We start from the raw sequence: 24,706 nt of genomic DNA on the forward strand, positions 1-24,706 counted from the left end.
GGAAGCATGAAGTCAGGACTGCTTATGATAGCTTCAAAACAGCTGCCAGGGCAACGGCTTCTGGGATTTGTGCTAGGCGTTGGGCATGGCTTAAGGCCTCTGACCTTAGACCTGAGGTCCTAGATAAACTGGTCAATTTGCCATGTCTTGGAGACAACCTATTCGGTTCAAAGGTCCAAGACGCTGTGGTGCTATTGAAAGAGCATTCAGAAACCCTGTGCCAACTATCGCTAGTTCCACAGGAATCTGCCACACAGCCATCTCGCCGTCCTCCACGACGTGAACCCAGACGTCCATTCTACCGGCAAAGACATTACTACCCTCCAGCATCGAGGGGCAGGTCCACTAGGCCGCAACAACGTTCTCAGTCCAGACAAACAAGGACTGCTCGGCCTCAACCCCCGCCACAGACTGGACCAGCTGCGGGGTTTTGAAGCCACAACCAGGGAATAAATCCATCTCCTCAACCCTCGAGCAGATCTACCAGTAGGAGACTGAATATCCTACATTTACAACCATTGGATAAACATAACAACAGAACAATGGGTACTTTCCATAGTCTCTCGAGATTACAAACTCAATTTCCTCTCAGTTCTAACAGATTCTCTTCCGAGACCATATCCGCAGGACGAATCTCACATAATTCATCTACAAGCAGAATTAACCACTCTTCTGAGAGCCAGAGCTATACAACTGGTGTCCCGGACTCAGTAGGGCAGAGGATTCTACTCCCGTTATTTCCTCATTCCAAAGAAAACCGGAGACCTACGTCCCATCCTCGATCTCAGAAATCTCAACAAATTTCTGAAGAAAGAAAAGTTCAGGATGGTCTCTTTAGGCACCATGCTTCCACTTCTTCAAACAGGAGATTGGCTTTGTTCTCTGGATCTTCAAGACGCTTACGCTCACATCCCAATATTCCCTCCTCATCGCAAGTATCTGTGCTTCATGGTGGGTCATCAACATTTCCAATACAGAGTACTGCCATTCGGACTTACCTCTGCTCCTAGAGTATTCACCAGTATTGGCAGTAATAGCAGCACACTTGCACAAGGAAAGTGTCCATCTCTTCCCATATCTAGACGACTGGCTCATCAGAAGTCAATCTCAAGAAGGAGCTCTGGCTTCTCTCAGTCGAACAATTACTCTACTTCATTCCATGGGCTTTCTCATCAATTATCAAAAGACCCATCTCACTCTGTCTCACCTGCTTCAATTTATAGGAGCAGAATTGAACACCATCCTCTCAAAGGCCTTTCTACCCGAGGATCGGGCAGAGACACTTTCCCTTCTGGCAAAATCCATTTACTCACAGAACCAAGTGACAGCTCATCAGTTTCTAACCTTACTAGGCCACATGGCCTCCACAGTTCATGTCACTACTATGGCAAGGTTAGCCATGAGAGTCACTCAATGGACTCTAAGGTCACAATGGATCCAAGCCATTCAACCACTGTCCTCTCCAATTCAAGTAACCCACCAGCTCCGTTTGGTGGGCGAACAAGGACAATTTGCGAAAGGGTTTACCCTTCCAACAACCTGTCCCACAAGTAACTTTAACTACAGATGCATCCACCTTGGGTTGGGGAGCCCATATAAACAATCTCCAAACCCAAGGTACTTGGACAAAACTCGAAGCAACATTTCAAATCAATTTCCTGGAACTTCAAGCTATACGTTATGCACTGCATGCGTTCAAGGACTGCCTTTCGCACAAGACTGTTCTCATACAAACGGACAACACAGTAGCCATGTGGTACATCAACAAACAGGGAGGTACGGGCTCGTATCTCCTTTGTCAAGAAGCTGCACAAATTTGGGACTGGGCCCTGAACCACTCAATGTTCCTCCAGGCCACTTATCTGGCTGGTATTCACAATGTAGTGTCGGATCGACTCAGTCGTCAGTTCCAACCACACGAGTGGTACCTGGATCCCTCAGTAGCGACCAGGATATTTCAGCATTGGGGACAACCAACAATAGATCTCTTTGCGTCACATCTGAATCACAAAGTGGACAAATTCTGTTCTCTATACAAACTAGAGATGTGAATCGTGTCCTCGATCGTCTTAACGATCGATTTCGGCTGGGAGGGGGAGGGAATCGTATCGTCGCCGTTTGGGTGTTTAGAGTATCGTGAAAATCGTTAAAATCGTGAACCGGCACACTAAAACCCCCTAAAACCCACCCCGACCCTTTAAATTAAATCCCCCACCCTCCCGAACCCCCCCCCCCCAATGCCTTAAATTACCTGGGGGTCCAGCGGCGGTCCGTAGCTAAATCGGGGGAAGGGGGAGGGCAGGAAAACCGGCACACTAAAACACCCTAAAACCCACCCCCGACCCTTTAAATTAAATCCCCCACCCTCCCGAACCCCCCCCAAATGCCTTAAATTACCTGGGGGTCCAGCGGCGGTTCGGAACGGCCTCCTGCAATTGAATCATGTTGTCTTCAGCCGGCGCCATTCTGCGCCGCCATTTTGCAAAATGGCGGCGCAAAATGATGGCGGCTGAAGACAACACGATTCAATTGCAGGAGGCCGTTCCGGACCGCCGCTGGACCCCCAGGTAATTTAAGGCATTTGGGGGAGGGGGTTCGGGAGGGTGGGGGATTTAATTTAAAGGGTCGGGGGTGGGTTTTAGGGTGTCGGTTTTCCTGCCCTCCCCCTTCCCCCGATTTACGATTTTTTGACGATAAATTGGGGGAATTGGTATTGTATCGTGGCCCTAACGATTTTTGACGATTTAAAATATATCGGACGATATTTTAAATCGTCAAAAAACGATTCACATCCCTAATACAAACAGAAGATCCAGCCAGCCATGGACGCCTTTGCTCGCCCTTGGAACTCAGGCCTTCTATACGCGTATCCTCCAATACCGCTCATAACCAAAACTCTAGTGAAGCTACAACAGGACAGGGTGACCATGATTCTCATAGCCCCGTATTGGCCTCGACAAGTATGGTTTCCCATACTTCTAGACCTCTCGATCAGGGTCCCATTCACCTAGGTGTAGCTCCCACTCTCATAACTCAAGATCAGAGTCGGTTGCGACATCCCAACCTTCAATCCCTATCCCTGACAGCATGCATGTTGAAAGCTTGATCTTACAACCCCTCAATCTTTCCACTAATGTATTTCAAGTGCTTATAACTTCACGTAAACCTTCAACACGAAAGAATTATTCTTCGAAATGGAAAAGGTTTACTTTGTGGTGCAGGCAAAAGAGTATTGATCCTTTCACCTGCCCCACAACTTCTCTACTAGACTACTTATACCATCTTTCAGACTCTGGTCTCCGGACTTCATCTGTAAGAGTCCATTTAAGTGCAATCTCAGCTTACCATAACAAGATGGGAGATGTACCAATATCCATACAACCTCTTGACAGCAGATTTATGAGAGGTTTAACTCAACGTAAACCACCAATTCGGCCACCAGTCACAGAATGGGACCTGAATTTGGTCTTAACAAGGCTCATGGTTCTCCTTTCGAACCCATGAATTCCTGTGATGTTAAATTTCTCACGTGGAAGACTATCTTCCTCATAGCTATTACATCAGCTAGAAGGGTTAGTGAGTTACAAGCACTTGTCACATACTCCCCCTATACAAAGTTCTTACATGACAGAGTGGTTCTCCGTACACATCCATAATTCCTTCTCAAGGTAGTCACGGAATTCCACTTGAACCAATTCATAGTTTTACCCACATTCTTTCCAAGGCCTCATTCTCACCAAGGGGAACGGGTCTTACATACCCTGGACTGTAAGCGTGCGCTAGCATTTTACTTAGACCACACTGCAGTCAATAGGAAATCCACTCAGCTCTTAGTATCTTATGATCCAAACAAACCGGGTAAAGAAGTGGGTAAACATACTCTATCCAACTGGCTAGCAGATTGCATACAGTTTTGTTATGAGACAGCAGGCCTTCCTCTCCAAGGGCAAGTAAAGGCACATTCAGTAAGAGCAATGTCAACCTCAGTAGCACACTATCGTTCAGTGCCAATTCTTGACATATGTAAAGCAGCAACATGGAGTTCTCTTCACACCTTTGCAGCTCATTACTGTTTAGATAAAGAAGGATGACAAGATTCAGCCTATGGACAATCTGTCTTAAAGAACTTGTTTCCAATTTAATCCCAACTCCTTCTACATCCAACCTGCTGTGATCTTCGGCTGACTCATTTTCACCAGCAATACTTCACTGTTGCTTCTCTACAAAATGACTCAGCCTCTAGCTTGCTAATCACCCATATATGAGGACTAGCATCCTGCTTGTCCTGGGATAAAGCAAAATTGCTTACCTTGTAATAGGTGTTATCCCAGGACAGCAGGATGTAGTCCTCACGAAACCCACCCACCACCCCGCGGAGTTGGGTATGTTACCTTTTATTATTTTATTTTTGCTAAAGCTTATTGCTACATACGAGACTAGAGAGAGACCCCTGTGGCAGAGAATATCATGGCATGCTGGGCATGCTCAGTGGCCTCACAGGGCCAGTCAAAAATTTCTAGAAACTATGACAGAAGGTTTTCCCGCAACAGGGCTCCGTCAGTGATGTCACCCATATGTGAGGACTAAATCCTGCAGTCCTGGGATAACACCTATTACAAGGTAAGCAATTTTGCTTTCTTTCAGCGATACTATTTGATTTAATTAAGTTCGTCTGAACATTTTCCATCGAAGATATTTTTTCTTGAACTTTCTCAAATTTCTCCTGTTGCTATGTGACTATCTTTTCTAAATTCAAGCCTCTTTTGTTTGTCTCTAAGAGTGTCTTTGTTAACGTAGATATCGCAGACTCGATAGACACTAAGGCCAACCAAACAGAGTCTAAAGTCACAATCGGGGGTTTATTCAGGGAAAAATATTGTAACTGAAATAAGTTTTTGCAATGCGTGAGGCTTGCTAGGTTTATCGATGTCTGTTGGCGGTGGAGCCATATGAGGCCTGGGTGTAGATGTAGTTCCTCCCATCGGGATACTCACATCTCCCTCGCACACACTCTCTCTATCTGCTCTGTGCAGATCTGAGGACACCAATTCCCTCCTACTCACTCCCGGGGATCATGCCAATTCGTCTTTTTCTGCCTCAGTCTGTCTTTGCGGTGGGGATGGCGTCTCTGGAGTCCCCGGGCTCAACGAGATCATTTCAGCCATCGAGAAAGAACCGAGCTCCAGGTTCTCTCTCACTGTGGCCCTCGTTTCTAGGGATGTGAATCGTTTTTCAACGATTAAAATTATCGTCCGATAATGTTTATATCGTCTTAAATCGTTATAGAACACGATACAATAGAAATTCTAACGATTTATCGTTAAAAATCGTTAAATCGTGTTAGTGCGCACTAACTCCCCGTTAGTGCGCACTAACTCGATTTAGTGCGCACTAACTGAAAATGATACAAATAAACACTTTCCAGGTCACTGAAGGTCAGTTAGGAATGAATATGTGTTCCTATTGGCTGGCTGCCCTCTTATCTATTGATGTTACCAAGGTTACCACTGAGGTGATGGTTGGGGGGATGGGAAATGGAACTGGAAACTAACGAACACCAACAGAAAATGAAACAAAGTGTTCACACTTCCCAGGTCAGTAAAGGTCACTTAGGAATGAATATGTATGTATGTATTCCTATTGGCTGGCTGTGCTCTTATCTATTGATGTTACCAATATGGTTGGGGGGATGTGAAATGGAAACAGTTGGAAGCTTGACAAAAAAAGTAATGTAATGATCAGCACTCACGTGACTAGAACTTGTTTGTTTATTATTTTTGTTAGCAGGCACCTGAAATGCTAGTGCATGTTGAATTTGCCAATCACTGTGCATTTTAGAAAGGTGGTCCTGGCTGGAACTGTACACAGTTCAAATATATGTAATTGATTGTTGGTAAGTGTATTTTTTAAGTAGCCACACTGGCACCAGTATGTTTACTTTTCCTCCTACTTAACTCACTAGCTCAGCTTTGTAAGAAGGGCTTCTCTGCTTGTGTGTTGTTTTTGTTTGGTGTGAGGAGAGCAGAAACATCAGATCTTTATTCAATCTACTACAGTCATCTCTTACAGTGCCCTATCCCTATTAATACCAGGAGTGTTGTGATCTTCCTGCACACAGTGCCCTAACCCTGATACCAGTCTGAGACAGCTCCCTCCCTGCATTACTAGTGAGAGGCTGGCTTCACAGACAGGGGGGAGCTGCCTGTCCCTCACTCCTGACTTCCCCCATGTCCCAGCTAGTGAATGGTGTGTGGGTGAGGGGGGGGGGTGGATGGTGAAGTCTGAGACAGCTCCCTCCCTGCATTACTAGTGAGAGGCTGGCTTCACAGACAGGGGGGAGCTGCCTGACCCTCACTCCTGACTTCCCCCATGTCCCAGCTAGTGAATGGTGTGTGGGTGAGGGGGGGGGAGGATGGTGAAGTCTGAGACAGCTCCCTCCCTGCATTACTAGTGAGAGGCTGGCTTCGCAGACAGGGGGGAGCTGCCTGACCCTCACTCCTGACTTCCCCCATGTCCCAGCTAGTGAATGGTGTGTGGGTGAGGGGGGGGGGGAGGATGGTGAAGTCTGAGACAGCTCCCTCCCTGCATTACTAGTGAGAGGCTGGCTTCACAGACAGGGGGGAGCTGCCTGTCCCTCACTCCTGACTTCCCCCATGTCCCAGCTAGTGAATGGTGTGTGGGTGAGGGGGGGGGAGGTTGGTGAAGTCTGAGACAGCTCCCTCCCTGCATTACTAGTGAGAGGCTGGCTTCACAGACAGGGGGGAGCTGCCTGTCCCTCACTCCTGACTTCCCCCATGTCCCAGCTAGTGAATGGTGTGTGGGTGAGGGGGGGGGGGTGGATGGTGAAGTCTGAGACAGCTCCCTCCCTGCATTACTAGTGAGAGGCTGGCTTCACAGACAGGGGGGAGCTGCCTGACCCTCACTCCTGACTTCCCCCATGTCCCAGCTAGTGAATGGTGTGTGGGTAAGGGGGGGGGGGAGGATGGTGAAGTCTGAGACAGCTCCCTCCCTGCATTACTAGTGAGAGGCTGGCTTCACAGACAGGGGGGAGCTGCCTGACCCTCACTCCTCCGGGGTATTGTGATCTTCCTGCACACAGTGCCCTATCCCTGATACCAGGGGTGTTGTGATCTTCCTGCATGCAGTGCCCTATCCCTATTAATACCAGGAGTGTTGTGATCTTCCTGCATGCAGTGCCCTATCCCTATTAATACCAGGAGTGTTGTGATCTTCCTGCATGCAGTGCCCTATCCCTGATACCGGGATGTGTGCAAGAAGATCACAACACCCCCGGTATCAGGAATAGGGCACTGTGTGCAGGAAGATCACAACACCCCTGGTATTAGGGATAGGGCACTGTGTGCAGGAAGATCACAACACTCCTGGTATTAATAGGGATAGGGCACTGTGTGCAGGAAGATCACAACACTCCTGGTATTAATAGGGATAGGGCACTGTGTGCAGGAAGATCACAATACCCCTGGTATCAGGGTTAGGGCACAAGTTCTAGTCACATTGACTGATCACATTACTTGTTTTGTCAAGCTACCAACTGTTTCCATTTCCCATCCCCCATATACTGTCAGTAGGAAACTTGGTAACATGAATAAATAAGAGGGCAGCCAATAGGAATACATATTCATTCCTAAACTGACCTTAACTGACCTGAAAAGTGTCAAATTGTATCATTTTCAGTTAGTGCGCACTAACTCCCAGTTAGTGCGCACTAACTCCCGTTAGTGCGCACTAATCGGAAAAAACGATTTTTAACGATTTTTTAACTAAAAAATCGTGCCTAAGACGATTTTCTTGCCCTGCCACACGATTTCTATCGTTAAGACGATATGGAAAACGATTCACATCCCTACTCGTTTCTGGTGTTGCAGTGTTGGGATTGAAGAAACTCTCGATTTTAGTTTGCCGGGTGCCTTCTTCTTTTCCAGGTAAAACGTTTTTCACTTTAGCTTTGCACTTTGTGTATGGCATCCTGCAAAACTGCCAAATTAGAAGGAAATTCCAAAAGGAAATCAGGTGGAACAGAGAGAGCTCCTCCGACGTATCTTATGTCCCCTGATAGTCTTTTTAACTATTGATGCCGAGAAGGCATTCGATAGAGTCTCGTGTCCCTTTTTATTTGCAGTATTGGAGAAGGTTAGCCTAGGGGGTTTCTTTTCTGTGTGGATCCAGGAACTTTACAGGGCACCTCTAGTCTGTCTTAAAATTAATCATAGTTATACCTTGCATTTTCAGATCCAGAGACGGACTAGGCAAGGCTGTCCATTATCTCCACTCCTTTTTGCCCTTAGTTTGGAACCTTTAGCTCCCACCATTAGACAGGACCAGGCGGTGCATGGCATCCAGGTGGGTTTACAACAGTATAAAATTTCCCTCTACGCTGATGATGTCGTTCTTTCCTTAACAAATCCCATCTCCTTGCTCCAGCAAGTCCGTTGTCATCTGGACATTTATGACCTTCTTTCAGGGTTCCGAGTGAATGCTGAGAAGTCAGATTTGGTACCGATGCATATTGACAGCGACGCTGAAAAAGAGGGGAAGAGTTTGTTTCCTTTTCACTGGACGTGAGGTCCAATTCGCTATCTTGGGGTCAACATAGGCCTAAATCTTGGGGTTTTAGTACAGCAAAATTATCAACCTCTAATTTGCACCATAATGGGTGATCTGGAACCCTGGGACAGATTGCCCCTTTCTTGTTTTGGAAGGATCAATACTATTAAAATGAATAAGAACATAAGATAAGAAGATAAGAACATACCATACTGGGTCAGACCAAGTGTCCATCAAGCCCAGCATCCTGTTTCCAACAGTGGCCAATCCGGGCCATAAGAACCTGGCAAGAACCCAAAAACTAAGTCTATCCCATACTACTGTTGCTAATAATAGCAGTGGCTATTCTCTAAGTCAACTTAATTAATAGCAGGTAATGGACTTCTCCAAGAACTTATCCAATCCTTTTTTAAACACAGCTACACTAACTGCACTAACCACATCCTCTGGCAACAAATTCTAGAGTTTAATTGTGCGTTGAGTGAAAAAGAACTTTCTCCGATTAGTTTTAAATGTGCCACGTGCTAACTTCATGAAATGCCCTCTAGTCCTTCTATTATTCGAAAGTGTAAATAACTGATTCACATCTACTCGTTCAAGACCTCTCATGATCTTAAAGACCTCTATCATATCCCCCCTCAGCCATCTCTACTCCAAGCTGAACAGCCCTAACCTCTTCAGCCTTTCCTCATAGGGGAGCTGTTCCATCCCCTTTATCATTTTGGTTGCCCTTCTCTCTAACTTCTCCATCGCAACTATAACTTTTTTTGAGATACTTTTTTGACTGCCGCAGCACACTGATCTGACGATTTCAATGTGTTATCCACTATGACACCTAGATCTCTTTCTTGGGTGGTAGCTCCTAATATGAAACCTAACATTGTGTAACTATAGCACTTATCCACTTATCCACATTAAACTTCATCTGCCATTTGGATGCCCAATTCTCCAGTCTCAGAAGGTCTTCCTGCAATGTATCACAATCTGCTTGTGATTTAACTACTCTGAACAATTTTGTATCATCTGTAAATTTGATTACCTCATTTGTCATATTTCTTTCCAGATCATTTATAAATATATTGAAAAGTACAGGTCCCAATACAGATCTCTGAGGCACTCCACTGCCCACTCCCTTCCACTGAGAAAATTTCCATTTAATCCTACTCTTTGTTTCCTGTCTTTTACACAGTTTGTAAGCCACGAAAGGACATCGCCTCCTATCCAATGACTTTTTAGTTTTCCTAGAAGCCTCTCATGAGGAACTTTGTCAAACGCCTTCTGAAAATCCAAATATACTACATCTACCGGTTCACCTTTATCTACATGTTTATTAACTCCTTCAAAAATGTGAAGCAGATTTGTGAGATAAGACTTGCCTTGGGTAAAGCCATGCTGACTTTGTTCCATTAAACCATGTCTTTCTATATGTTCTGTGATTTTGATATTTAGAACACTTTCCACTATTTTTCCTGGCACTGAAGTCAGGCTAACCGTTCTGTAATTTCCCGGATCACCTCTGGAGCCCTTTTTAAATATTGGGGTTACATTAGCCACCCTCCAGTCTTCAAGTACAATGGATGATTTTAATGATAGGTTACACATTTTTACTAATAGGTCTGAAATTTCATTTTTTAGTTCCTTCAGAACCCTGGGGTGTATACCATCCGGTCCAGATTATTTACTACTCTTCAGTTTGTCAATCAGGCCTACCACATCTTCTAGGTTCACAATGATTTGGTTCAGTCCACCTGAATCATCACCCATGAAAACCTTCTCCGATACAGGTATCTCCCCAGCATCCTCTTCAGTAACCCATATGGTGTTATTGCTGCTAGATGCTGGCAGGTCCACTACGAAATCAGAAGCGATATGGGTCCATGGTTCATCCGGTGATGGTAAAGGCTGTAATAAGCCCCAAGGTCACCCGAATGGTGGCTTTTGCTTGGCACAGACAGTGCAGGAACCCACATATGCTTGCACGTCCTTCTTCATGGTTGGCCACCAATAGTATCTTTGCAACATTGCTAAGGTATGACTCTGTCCTATATGGCCTGCCGGATGGGAATCATGTGCCCATTTCAACAGTCTTTTTCTTAAACCTTTGGCCATCACCATCTTCCCGGCAGTTACCATGTGGGTGGCTGCAAGGACCACTGTTTCGTGATCGATGATATGACGGGGTTCATCTGCCACGTCCTGTGGTGAGAAGGAGCGCGATAGGGCATCAGCCCAGGTGTTCTTCTCTCCTGGACGGTAATTCAGAAGGAAGTCGAACTTGTTGAAAAACAGAGACCATCTTGCTTGACGGTGGTTGAGTTGTTGAGCATGTCGAAGGTACTCTAGATTCATGTGATCGGTGTATACTACTATTTTGTGTTGTGTGCCTTCTAGCCAGGGATGCCACTCTTCAAAAGCCAGTTTGATCACAAAAAGCTCCTTGTCTCCTATCCCATATTTTCTCTCAGCAGGCGAGAATCGCCTAGAAAAGAAGGAGCAAGGATGGAGCACATTGGATTCGCTGTACTGACTTAGAACTGCCCCCACACCTACGTCAGAAGCGTCAATCTCCACCATGAAAGGACGGTGTGGGACAGGGTGGTGGAGACACGGCTTCTTTTGAAAAGCCTCCTTGAGCGTCATGAAGTGTGAGATGGCTTCAGGAGACCAATTGGCAGGGTTGGTTCCCTTCTTGGTCATAGACTGTAAATGATGAGTAGTTTTTAATAAAGGATCTGTAGTAATTGGTGAATCCCAAGAAGCGACCCAATGCCTTCAGGCCTGGGAGTTGAGGCCAGTCCCGGATACTCTCAAATTTCTTGGGGTCCATTTGAAAACCATTCTTCGAAACGATATATCCCAGGAAGGGTACAGCTTCTTTGTGAAATTCACACTTCTCAAGCTTTGCGTAAAGGTGGTACTCACGCAGGCATTTTAGGACTTTCTTAAAATCCTTCTGATGGCTTTGCAGATCCTGAGAAAAGATCAGTATATCATCAAGATATACTACTACACACTGATACAGTAAGTCCCGTAAGACGTCATTCATCATATTTTGAAATACTGCAGGTGCATTACTTAAACCGAAGGGCATGACGAGGTATTTAAAGTGTCCATCACTGGTGTTAAAAGCAGTCTTCCATTCGTCTCCTTCTCGAATACGCACCAAGTTGTAAGCTCCTTTTAGGTCCAATTTGGAGAATATTTTGGCCCCTTGGAGTCTATCAAACAGTTCAGATATTAAGGGCAGGGGGTATCTGTCCTTGATGGTAATCTCATTCAGACCCCTGTAGTCGATGCAGGGGATAGGTGCCATCTTTCTTCCCTACAAAAAAGGAAACCTGCACCAGCAGGGGATTTGGAAGGTCTGATAAATCCCTTTTGAAGATTTTCTTGAATGTAGGTAGACATAGCTTTGGTCTCAGCTACTGAAAGAGGGTAGACTCTTCCTTTGGGAGGTTCAGAATTTGGCTTCAGATTTATGGCACAATCAAACTCTCTGTGTGGTGGAAGAATATCAGCTGCTTGCTTAGAGAAAACATCTTAAAGGAGGCGTATTGTGGAGGTAAGCCAAGTAATGATGGAGTAGTAGGCATGCAGATGATCGGTGAAACTTCAGCAAGATACCGACCATGACAGTCTTGTCCCCACTGGGACAGTTCCAAGGTAGCCCAATTAAATTGTGGCATATGGTCTTGAAGCCACGGCAGTCCCAATACCACCGGATGCATGGCTTTTTCCAACACTAGAAAGGAAATTGATTCTGAGTTTAGGGCTCCAGTGCGCAGGCCAATGGCCTGGGTGGTCAATGAAACTTCTCCAGGAATGGTTCTCTATGGATGGATGACAATAGCAGAGGCTTAGCTATTGGTATGTTAGGAATCCTCAGATGTTCAACCAAGTGCTTCAGAATAAAATTACCTCTGGCACCGGAATCAATGACAGCGAGAATCTGAAATTCAAGACCTCTGCAAAGCAGAGATACAGGTAAAGATAATGGAGAAGTAGGAGAGGTAAGGCCCAGGAGAAGTCCTCCTGCAGATCCTAGGCCTGTCAGTTTCCCAGACAAATTGGACAGGTTTGGACTCCATGACCCAACTGGCCACAGTACATGCACAACCCCATGCACTTGCGACAACGTCTCTTCATAGAGGTCAAGTGGCTTCAACCTAGTTGCATAGACTCTTCCTTCTCTAGAGGTGCAGACGGTAAGCTGAAAGCAATATGCACAGGTTTATGACGGTTAACCCCCACTGTAGACTTTCGTGGACTCTTAGCCTCTTGAGTACGATCTCGGATACGGTGGTCAATTCTCCCTGCTGGTTCCATCAGGGACTCAAGGGTATCAGGCAAATCACGAGCCACTAATTCGTCCTTCATGCAAGAGTTGAGATCCTCCATGAATATGGCACGTAAACATCCAGTGTCCCAATGCACCCTTGACACCTGCACCCTGCCCCGCATTTCACAACCTGCGTCATCCTCTGCCAATATTAACTCTATTATTTTCTTAGGAGTTAACATATAATACTGACGCCCATCAACGTTGTTCTCTGCCCCATTTATTATTATATGTTCGCTGTTCCATCTATTATTTATGTTACGCCTGTTTATGTTCGCTGTTCCATTTATTATATATGTTACGGCTATTAACGCTGTTCGCTGTTCCATGTATGATTTATTATTAATTACTTTCTATTTATCAGATGCCTTGTTTAATGTAACGCCTTAGCCGCGAATGTTCTGTTATAATGGAAACCGATATGATTTGATAGTCTTTCAAGAATGTCGGTATATAAAAATTCTAAATAAATAAATAAATAAATGCAGTTCGGATGCTAGAGTCTTAAATTCAATAGCAAAGTCTGTAAGTGGTTTGTTACCTTGCTGAAGGTTAAGCAAGGCAGATCCAGCAATAGACTGGCGAGCCAGGTCATAAAACACAGGCTTAAAAAGTTGTAGAAATCCATGTAGGTCATTCAGGATAGGATCTTCATGTTCCCATAGCTGTGAAGCCCAGGCCAGGGCTCATCCTTCAAGGAACGACAGGATGTAGGTGGTCTTTGAAGCCTCAGTGGGAAAAAGGGTAGGTTGTAATGAAAAATGCATGCTGCATTGATTAATGAATTCTCTGCACACCTTGGCTTCAACCGTGAAGCGGGTAGGTGTAGATAAAGGCACAGTGGTCTTAAGGGTTACCAGCAATTCCTTCACAGGAGGAGCTGAAGAGTTCAGTTGAGCATGTAACTGATTGAAGGCAGTAGCTAGGTTCTCCAAATACTTTTGTTGTTCTGTAGTCCGCTGGGCTGGGCCAGGGATGGCCTGCAGGACTGTGAGCTGAGCCGAGTCCATGGAGTTAGCAATCTGTTGGTTTGAGGTATTGTGGACCCTTGGTCGCAATGGAGATGACTCTGCCCACGGGGAGGGGCCCCGTGGGGAACCACTGCAATAGGCTGACACAGTTAGCAGACACAGAATGGATAGATGGTAAAGCAGGAAGGTAAGGCACTGATCCATGAAGTGCCAGTACGTTCAACAGGCTCAGAAGTATAGTCTCACCCAGATGTTCACGATAGGCGGGAGTCCACAGTGTGGGCAACGCCACGGCTGGTGGGTGGAGTTGGAGCGCCAGATCGTAGAGGTACTCACAGAGTGAAAGCATCTTCCTGGTGGTAGAATGGTAGGATCGAAGGTCCGTGGAGCAGGATATGAAGTGGATAGGCCCTCGAGGAGCGAGTACCCAATGGTCCAATATCCTGAAATAGAATAGAGAGAAAAGACCCCCGAGGAGCAGTTGTCTTAGGTAATGAGGAACCCCGAAGGGAAGTTGGAAGCGAGAGACCCCCGAGGAGCTGGTGTCTAGAGCTTCTGCTGGAGCGAGGCCCTTAGCGTGAAAGGCAGAGTCTAAGCGTGCAGCTTAGAGCAGTCAGAGTAGCAAAGCGAAGTCTTTGCTAACTCAAAGTGGTAGCAGAGGTGGAGGCTAGATATACCCGGAGGTATTGACGTCATGCGGTGGGGCCTCCCCCGAGGTTCCCACCATGACGTGTATTTGGGCGTAGGAGGTGTGGTGCTCGCGCCCTAGGAGGCCACAGGAGTGAGCATGGCGGATGGGAACGCCCATGCTGGTCTGGAAATGCCGAGGCCCTCGGCACTCAGCACCAGAGACAGCCATCTTGCCCAGAGAGAGAGAAAGAGGAGAAAAAGAGGTAAGGCAGAGAGGTCTCAGCTGTCTGCGACCGACGGTCGCAACAGGTTTGCAAACAAAAATAAAAATTGTCAATTTAAAAAAAAAACAAAAACTTTTTAGTGGGAAAGGTAGCGGGAGATGCTGGCTCTTGGTGCCATTCTCCATGGATTTTCTGCCATCAAGCGGCCTGTGCTGTTGAGAAGCTCTTCAGAAACCTATCTGGTTTACAAAGGAGGTGAATGATAAAATAAAATATAAAAGAACAGCATTTAAGAAATATAAAAGATCCCAAAGGGAGGATCACAAGGAAAAATATCTGATAAAAATGAGGGAGACGAAGAAAGTAATCAAGAAAGCGAAAAGTCAAGCGGAAGAAAGGATTGCCAAAGAGGTAAAGCGAGGTGACAAAACTTTTTTCAGATACAAAAGTGAAAGGAGAAAAGTCCAAAGTGGTATAGTGAAATTGAAAGGTGAAAAGAATCAATGGATTGCGACAGATAAAGAAATGGCAGAAATATTAAACGAATACTTCAGTTCGGTGTTCACTAAAGAAGGCCCCGGAGAAGGACTGTCGCTAGTTAACAAGAAATTGGAGGGGAGTGGAATGGATGAAACTCCGTTTACGGAAGAGAATGTATGGGAAGAGCTAGAAAAACTGAAAGTGGACAAAGCCATGGGGCCTGTTGAGGTTCATTCCAGGAAACTGAGCTCAGAGATGTGCTGGCAGCTCCTCTGTGCAACCTGTTCAGTAGATCCCTGGAAACAGGAGTGGTGCCGAGTGATTGGAGAAGAGCGACAGTGGTCCCTCTTCACAAGAGTGGGAGCAGAGAGGAGGCTGGTAACTACAGGTTAGCCTCACCTCGGTGATGGGAAAAGTACTAGAGTCACTGCTGAAGGAAAGAATAGTGAAATATCTACAAGCATCAGAATTGCTGGACCAGAGGCAGCATATTTTCACCAAGGAAAGGTCTTGTCAGACGAATCTGATAGACTTTTTTGATTGGGTGACTAAGGAATTGGATCAAGGAAGAGCATTTGATATCATCTACTTGGATTTTAGCAAAGCTTTTGATACGGTCCCACACAGGAGGCTTGTGAATAAAACAAGATGTTTGGGAAGGAGTGCCAAAGTGGTGGCATGGATACTGGTAGCAAACTGGTTGAAGGACAGAAAACAATGTGTGATGGTAAATGGAACTTACTCGGAAGAGAGAGCAGTGATGAGCAGAGTGCCGCAAGGGTTGGTGTTGGGACCTGTCCTGTTCAATATCTTCGTGAGCGACATCGCAGACGGGATGGAAGGTAAGGTTTGACTATTTGCGGATGATACTAAGATCTGCAACAGAGTGGACATGCCGGAAGGAGTGGAGAGAATGAGACGGGATTTAAGGAAGCTGGAAGACTGGTCAAAGATATGGCAACTGAGATTCAATGCCAAGAAGTGCAGAGTCATGCATATGGGGTGTGGAAATTCGAAAGAAATGTATTGATGGGGTGTGAAGGGCTGATGTGCACAGAGCAGGAGAGAGACCTTGGAGTGATAGTAACTAATGATCTGAAGTCGGCGAAACAATGCGACAAGGCGATAGCTAAAGCCAGAAGAATGCTAGGCTGCATAGAGAGAGGAATAACGAGTAAGAAAAGGGAAGTGAATATCCCCTTGTACAGGTCCTTGATGAGGCCTCACCTGGAGTACTGTGTTCAGTTCTGGAGATCATTCTCAGAAGGGACAGAGACAGGATGGAGGCGGTCCAGAGAAGGGCGACCATAAAGGTGGAGGGTCTTCATCGAATGACTTATGAGGAGAGCTTGTTAGGATCGTGGACCCTTGGGCCAGCTGAGAAGACAGGTGTAGAGCTGTGGAACCCCACAGTGTGCGTTGCAGCCGGGAAGTGTCACTGAGGCAAGACTTCGAAGAGGGCTTCACCACTGGAAGCCCGAGGTCCCCCCAGGAGGAGCCAGTAGGGACCCGGACCTCTTGGTCTTAGGTGGATCCTATGCAGCCAAGGATCAGAGGAGCAGCCTGCCGAGGTAATCCCACGATGAGATGACACCCAGGAGGTCAGAAGAGACTTCACCCTTGGAATCCCGCAGTCCCCCCGGGAGGAGCACGTGAGGACCCGAGCCGCTGGGGCTTAGGAGAAACCTCCAGGCGGTGAAGAACAGTACCTGCAACAGTGGAGAGAGACAAAGCCGAAGTCCAGAAACAAGCCAAGGTCGGGAGCCAGAAGTCAGATGTCAGATGCCAAAACCAGGGACGGAAGAACAAAGCAAGATCAGGAGCCAGGAATCAGATGTTGAATTCCAAAACCAGGAATGGAAGCTGAAGCCGGAGTCGAAGAACGAAGCAGGGTCAGGAGCCAGGAATCAGACATCAGAACAAGCAGGAACCGGGAAGCAGGAAGCACAACTAGCTACTCCGAAGAGTGAACCTTGATGCAAGGCGAGGGTTAGCTGGGACTTCCGGGTTTAAATAACCCTGCAGCGTCTGACGTCATCAGGAGGCTGTCTTCCGTTTTCCCGCGCTGGCCCCTTTAAACCTAGAGGCCCTGCCCGAGCGCGCCTAAGGGGCGGGGCCAGCAGTGGATCGTTGTTGGCATCTCCCTCGCAGGGAGGATGCCGCGGTAGGCCATGTCTCGGGCCTGGATGGCCGGGGAGGAGCTCCCGCGGCCGAGGCGGGCCACGTGGTAAGTGAAGATCCCGGGGGATGGCCCGGGATCACAACAGAGATTGAAGAATCTAAATATGTATACCCTGGAGGAAAGGAGGAACAGGGGTGATATGATACAATCTTTCAGATACTTGAAAGGTTTTAATGATTCAAAATCAACGACAAACATTTTCCGTTGGAAAAAAATCAGCAGAACCAGGGGTAATGATTTAAAACTCCAGGGAGGAAGACTCAGAACTGATGTCAGGAAGTATTTCTTCACGGAGAGGGTTGTGGATGCCTGGAACGCCCTTCCGGAAGAAGTGGTGAGGACCAAAACTGTGAAGGATTTCAAAAGGGCGTGGGATAAACACTGTGGATCCATAAAGTCTTGAGGATGTGAATGAAATGAAAAGAAGAGGCATGGGGGTGGCTTATGGGAATGACGGCTACTACCCTTATTCAATAAACATACACATGGTTAATGCCACTCCAACATTGCTCTATGCTTCAATGGCAAGAGGAAATGTGGGAAAAAGGATCTGCGTTCACAAATAAGTGTGGAAGTAGCTTGTTTGTTTCGGTGGTTACTACCCCAAACCAAATTGGCCTGATACTTCACTTTCAATGCATATCCAATCAGCTCTCTGCTTCAATAGCAGGGGGAATGAGGAAAAGGGGATTTATATTCAAACATCCAACAAGGACTAGATTGCACAGGCTGGAAAAACAAAAAGCGTGGGAGTAGCTTGCTTGTTACGGTGGTTACTACCCCGAACCAATCAAGCATGATGCTTCACTTTGAATACATATACAGTGCAGCTCACTGCTTCAATGGCATGGGGAGAATGAAGAAAAGAGGATTTATATTCAGACAACCAACAAGGACTAAATTGCACAGGCTGGTAAACAAAATAAGCATGGGAGTAGTTTGCTTATTGTGGCGGTTACTACACCTAATCAATTAGGCTTGATACTTCACATTTATGCAGCTCCAGCACTGCTCTCTACATCAGTTGGCGGGGGTGGAAGGAAATTAGAACCAAAAAGTTACCAATAGAGGCCCTGACCTCAGCAGTCAGAGTAACAGATAAGTATGAGAAAAATAAGTATGAAAGTTTGCTGGGCAGACTGGATGGGCCAGTTGGGCTTCTTCTGCCGTCAGTTCTATGTTTCGATGATTTTTGGTGCCAGATGTTGAACGGATCCGGGCCTAAACACGCTGAAGGTGCAGGCAGGCTTTGCTTAGCCATGTGGTAGGCCATGATAGGGGTTCTTTTCCTGTGTGCATAGGTGTGTGTGCATGCATTCTCACCTGCGTAGCGGCTGCATGCATGGGGACCTGTGCACGTATGGCCAGGGCCTATATTTGAGCGTGTACGTCTGTGACCTAGATTTGAGCATGTATTTGCATAGGTACTTGTGTGCACAAGGCCACGACCTAGACTGAGCGCATATTTGCACAGCTACTTGTGCACGTGTGACCACGGCCTATACGAGCGTGTTTTTGCGCATGTACTTGTGCACATATGACCGCAACCTAGTTTTGAGTGTGCATTTGTGTACATCCAGAGGGGTGTGCGTGTATGCACGGGTGGCATTGCTTTGTGCACAGGCGGCTGCCTAGAGCTGAAATTCAGGAGAGCTAGGCGCCAGGGATAAACAGATCCAAGCACCTTGCTATCTGTGAGGTTTGCCGTCTGATAGCAATTCAGTCCTCACTCTCTCTCCATTTGTGTTGGTGTTATTTAGATGCTCAAAGTGATTTGACTATTACAGCTTTTGCCCATGTTGGGACATCCCCTTGGCCTATGGTGTCTCTGGAGGGGAGGAGAGTGGAGTGGGAGGTCAGGCAATGGTCAGTTCTCTTTCTCCCTTGTTCCTGAGGGCAGAAGCTTCCCTGAGAGAGAGAGGTTGGAGAGATCAAGGTTGGTCCTGTGGGCTCCGGTATAGATCCATCCTCCTTCTCCTGGGTGGAATGTTTCTAGAGCCTGCAGCACTTTATGCAGAGGTGCCCGGTGAAGGTGAAGCATCCTACTATATAGGGATCGCATGCACAGACCTCCAATTTGTCAATCATGGCGGGCAAATGCTGCAGGGAAACTGTCCCTGGTAATATTCAAGGGGATGTGGATCATGAGACATCAGAGGATTCAGATGGGGAATTGGCTTTCTCACCTCTAGAAGAGGGAGAAATTGCATATGATTGAGAGATGCTTTGGACTCTGCTTGGATTTTTTTCTTTTTTCACAGAGATGTCTTGCTGAGTTTGTTGGCTCAGACTCTGGACACGCTTAGTTTGGCTGAATGTTAATTTTAAGTTAAGCGTCTTGTTTCTTCCCCCCTCTGTATCCAATTCAAGAGATATTAGATTTAAAGAAAGTAAATGCGACTCTCAAGGTTCCCTGTTTCTGCATGGAAACTGTGAGGTCTAACTCTGAGGTCCGTCATAGCGGTGGTACGCAAGGGCGGGTTCTTGGCATCTTTTGCCTGAACAGAGGCATATATACACATAGCAATTAGGCCAGAGCATCAGAGATTCCTGAGGTTCATGGTCCTAAGGGAACATTTTCGGTTTCAAGCTTTTCTCTTCAGCTGGTGATGGCTCCACGTACCTTCACCAAGGTGATAATGGTGGGTGTGGAGACATTGCAAAAGGAGGGTGTGTTGGTGCATCCATGTCTGGATGACTGGCTCATTCATGTGAAATCAGAGAACCTCTGTTGACAAACAGTAAAAAATGTACCAATGCACTTGAAGTCTCTAGAATAGCTGATAAACCTAGCAATGAGTCTTTTAGTCCACTTTCAAACTCTGGAGTATTTGGGAGCTCAGCTTGACATGCTGGCGGAGAGAATGTTTCTCACAGAGAGAGATTGCTGAAATTGCAGAGTCAGATTAGGCTTCTGCTAGAGTTTTCGGTGCCCAGGGTCTGGGACTATTTACAATTCCTGGGTTTTATGGCATCAACATTGAAATTAATGCTTTGGGCATTTGCTGGGAGCTCTTCTCTCCTGCAGGAATCCTGTATTGGAAGAATTTAATCTTCCTTTTCTGTTAGAGGGGGAAGCCAGGGACAGTCTTTCATGGTGGCTTACTCACACCAATCTTGAGCGTGGTGAGGAATTTGATGTTCCAAATTGGGTAATAGTCACCACCGATACAAGCCTCTCAGGTTGGAGGGTAGTGTGGCAAGATCAGTCGGCGCAGGGCCAGTGGTTGAAACAGGAGGCCTCATGGTCTATCAATTGGTTAGAGACGAGAGCTGTGCATTTCATGTTGCTTGACTGTCTGCCAATGTTACACAGCCATCCGGTACAGATGCTATCAGACCATGCGATGACTGTGGCCTACATCAACCATCAAGGCAGAACCAAGAATCAGGCAGTGGCTCGAGAGGGCTGGGAGTTGATTCTCTGGGCAGAGCAGCAGCTGGCAGCGTCTCACATTGCTGGAGTAAATAAGGTTGAGATGGATTTTCTCAGTCGTAGAAAGTTAAACCCCAAGGAATGGGAATTGTTGGAGACAGTGATATGTCTCATTCACAGAAGATGGGGTTATCCCAACCAAAGAGAATACCTTAGCGTCGTGGTTTTACAGCCACTGAACAGAACACAGTACGGAAGAAACGGAGCTCTGGTGCTACCATGGACTCAAGGAATTCTTCTTTGTCTTCCCTTCATGGCCTTTGGTGTCTAAGGGATTACGGCGGATAGAGAAACATCTGGGCAATGTAATCCTGGTAGCTCCAGAGTGGCCACTTCGACCATGCTTCCCAGATATGATCAACATGGCCATAGACGGACCCCTGAGGTTCAGACATCGATCAACTCTTTTGTACCAGGGCCCAATATTTTTGGGTCAGGCGGCTCACTTTTATTTTGCGGCTTCGCTTCTGAGAGGAGATGACTAAGGTAGAGGAGATATTCCAAAGTGATTATTTCCACCTTATTGCAGGCTAGGAGACCTTCTACATCCTTGATGTATGTGCGAATTTGGAGGATCTTTGACTCCTGGTCTGCCATTGACGGGAGTGTAGCCTCAGCCTGTTCAGTATATGATGTCACATATTTTTGCTTTTCTACAGAAAGGTTTTGGTCAAGAGACTGGCCTTTAACTCTCTAAGAGTCCAGGTAATGACATTGAGTTGTGTCTGGGATAAGGTGCAAGGGTATCCTCTGTCTGCACATCCGGATGTTATACAGTTCCTTTGGGGAGGTAAGAATTTGCATCCTCAGGTGCGGAATATTTGTCCGCCTTGGAATCTGAACCTAGTGTTATGCGCGCCAGCTGTGGCAGGCCCACGGCTCGGCCCCCTCACCTCTCTCAAAGCAATCCAGTGCCTGGTCCCTCATTTCTGGTAGCTGTAGGCTGCTGGCTCTGCCCTCGGGCCGCCCCTGGTGACTCTGTCTCTACTACAGCTCCTGGTGCTCCGAGTCGGGCCTCTCTGCAGCATGGCCTGCGAAGAGACGTCATTCCGACCTTCCTAGGCGCGTGCTCGTGCACAGCTAAACCTTAAGTAGGGCCCGCAGCAGGAACCTAGCCACGGCCCCGGATGATGACGTCAGCATAGCTCCGATATATAAGCCGGGGCTCCACTTCCTCAGATTGCCTTTGCAACAGGACCCCTCGCTAGTCGAGTACTAATTGCTTCGCCTGTTCCTGGTTCCTGATCCTGAGTGTTTTCCTTCCTGTTTCCTTGTTCCTCTGTTCCTGTCCCTTCGTTTCTCCTTCGGATTGCTGACATGGTTTGACATCTGCATTGCCTGACTACTCCGTTGCCTCTCTCCAGCCCTGGACCTGTGCTTCGTCTGACCATCCATTGATTCTCTCCTCATCCAGAACTCAGCCTTGATTGCCACCGCTTCCAGATTGCTGCCAGCTTTGAATCCAGCTTGCTCATCGACGCCTCCTCAGCCCTTGTCCTGGATGTGGTTTATTCAGGCTTCGGCCTGCTCTTGCTCGGCCACCCCGGGTCAGAATGTGTTCCTATTGATGCCCGGATCTCCTGGACTCCGCCTGTTGCTGCCTCTGGGCTGACCTCGATTCACCCATCGATGACTACCGACGGAGACCACCTAAGTCCAGCCAGCCCCGGCACCCAAAGGCTCAACCCGTGGGAACAAGGGCTGGTATTGGTGAAGCACCAGCCGGCCTCCGTCCATCAGCCCTCTCTGCCTGCCAACAGTGGGGACCTGTAGGTTCCCTCCTACAGGTAGCGTCAACCCCACCTCGGCCCAAGGGTCCACCTCTGGCGCAACACCTAGCCCTTAGAGGATTGTGTGAGACTCAGTTTGAACCACTAAAGAGAGCTACAGTTAAGGACTTGACTCTAAAAATGTTTTTCTTGGTGACTATTTGTTCAGCCAGGAGAATTTCGGAGCTACAGGCACTGTCATGTTGAGATCCCTTCCTACAGATGTCGGATTCAAGGCTATCTTTATGCATGGTGTCTTCTTTTCTACCTGAGGTAGTCTCGACATTCCATCTTAGTTAGACAGTGGAGCTTCCAGCTCTTCAGTATGGATTCCTCTACACCTCACATGGGGGAGCTTAGGGTCTTAGATGGGAGGCATGCATTACTGAGGTATCTAAAGGTCACTTTTGATTTCAATAGATCAGATCACCTCTTTGTAGATCGGATCATCTCTATGTACTGTGGAGTGGTCCAAGAAAGGGAAGTAAGGAGTCTAAGGCTTCAGTTGCATGGTGGCTAAAGGAAGCAATTGAGTCAACTTACATTTCTAAAAGGCGCTCCCTGCTGGGGATTTTAGTGGCACATTTAAAATTTTCTCAGGTGCCTTCCTGGGCTGAGTCACAACAGGTGTTTCCGCATGAAATTTGCTGAGCGGCTACCGTGACGTTGTTGCACACTTTTGCTAGGCATTATCGCTTGGATGTCAGGACTCCAGCTTCCATGTGCTTTAGTGAGAGTGTTCTACGAGCAGAATGTTCCAGGTCCTACCCGAGTTAAGGGGAGCTTAGGTGCATCCCAGGAGTCTAGACTGATCTGGGTACATACAGGGAAAGGAAAACTGATTTACCTGCTAATTTTTGTTCCTGTAGAACCATAGATCAGTCCAGAGACCTGCCCATATACTGAGGGGAAGAGTCCACCGCTCATACTGTTGCTTTGTATATAGTATGAAGTTATTAGAAGTTTTCAATGCTGATCACTTATGTTAAATTTTGGAAATGAGTTTTCCATTGTCTTTTTGGGCAACTTCAACTTCCTCCAGCTTGTTGGAGGGGAGGGAGTTTGCTTAGAAGTTTATAGTTGTTGCTATATCATCTTGGCTTGGATTCAGGTCAATACTGAGGGACTGCAGGTGGCACACTGGGTTATGTATAATGTCAGTGAAACCTTCTCTGTCTCCATCTGCTGGCAGGGAGGCAAAACACAGGAATCTGGAGTGATCTGTGGTACTACAGGAAGGAAAATTAGCAGATAAGCACCAATTTTACTTTTCTGTACATGAACAATAAAATAAATTAGAGTTGGTGTATAGGTGTGGCACTTCAGATAAAGAAATGGGGTTCATTTTTCTGTAAAAGAAGCTTGTAGAAAACAGCATCTTCTTCTGCTTGTAGATGAATGGGAATAGTGGCCAATCAAAATGCACGTGCTGTCTGGGTAACGAATCAGAATATGGTTAATTTCTGTTCACAGAATAATAGAAACCAGAGAAGGTGTTTCTATATCTCTGCATCTATAATATCAGTCTTTACCATAGAGCTGTAGCACACATTACATGCAAATGCAAGAAGTTCCTTCCCCATTGAGCTTAAAATCTAAATAGCTACCTGAGGCAAGAGGAAATGCAGTGACTTGCTTAAAGTCACAAGCAGTGTCAGAGGGAGAAACAGGAATCAAACCCTGTTCTCCTAGTTCCCTGTCAAAAAAAACATCAGAATTGCATTTTTTTTCTCCGAATTAAGGAGGAAATTTTCAGAACTGCATTTTTATGTAAAGTCTGGTGGTGCTTTGTGCCAATTTTCAGAGGCAAAGTATGAACAGACTTTCCCTTTGAAAATGCCTCAGGAAGGTTAGCTGCAGACATTTGCATCTGCTTTGTTTGTGGCTCCATTTTCTCTGAAAGCACACAAAAATACAAAGCTAGGCCTGTTTTTGCATTCTCCACTCTAACCCTGCCCCCAGTAACGCCTCTGCTGCACCTGGGTAGGCAATGTTCAGAAACCTTTTCCCCACATAATTAGCTTTTCAAATTGCCCTCCCATTACTGGATTACCTGTCAGCACACCTAGTGTCTCAGGCAGCTGATGACTGAGGAGCACTGCCTCCGTGT

At 46.7% G+C, this 24,706-nt stretch overlaps 1 protein-coding gene across 6 annotated transcripts in view; it reads left to right on the forward strand.

Annotated features, from left to right (window-relative positions):
* AK9 (adenylate kinase 9) overlaps positions 1 to 24,706 on the forward strand; it is an 829,950-nt gene that overhangs the window by 165,752 nt on the left and 639,492 nt on the right. The window lies entirely within an intron of this gene.

This window comes from Rhinatrema bivittatum, chromosome 3 (genome assembly GCF_901001135.1).
Source record: "Rhinatrema bivittatum chromosome 3, aRhiBiv1.1, whole genome shotgun sequence".
NCBI classification, from domain to species: Eukaryota; Metazoa; Chordata; class Amphibia; order Gymnophiona; family Rhinatrematidae; genus Rhinatrema; species Rhinatrema bivittatum.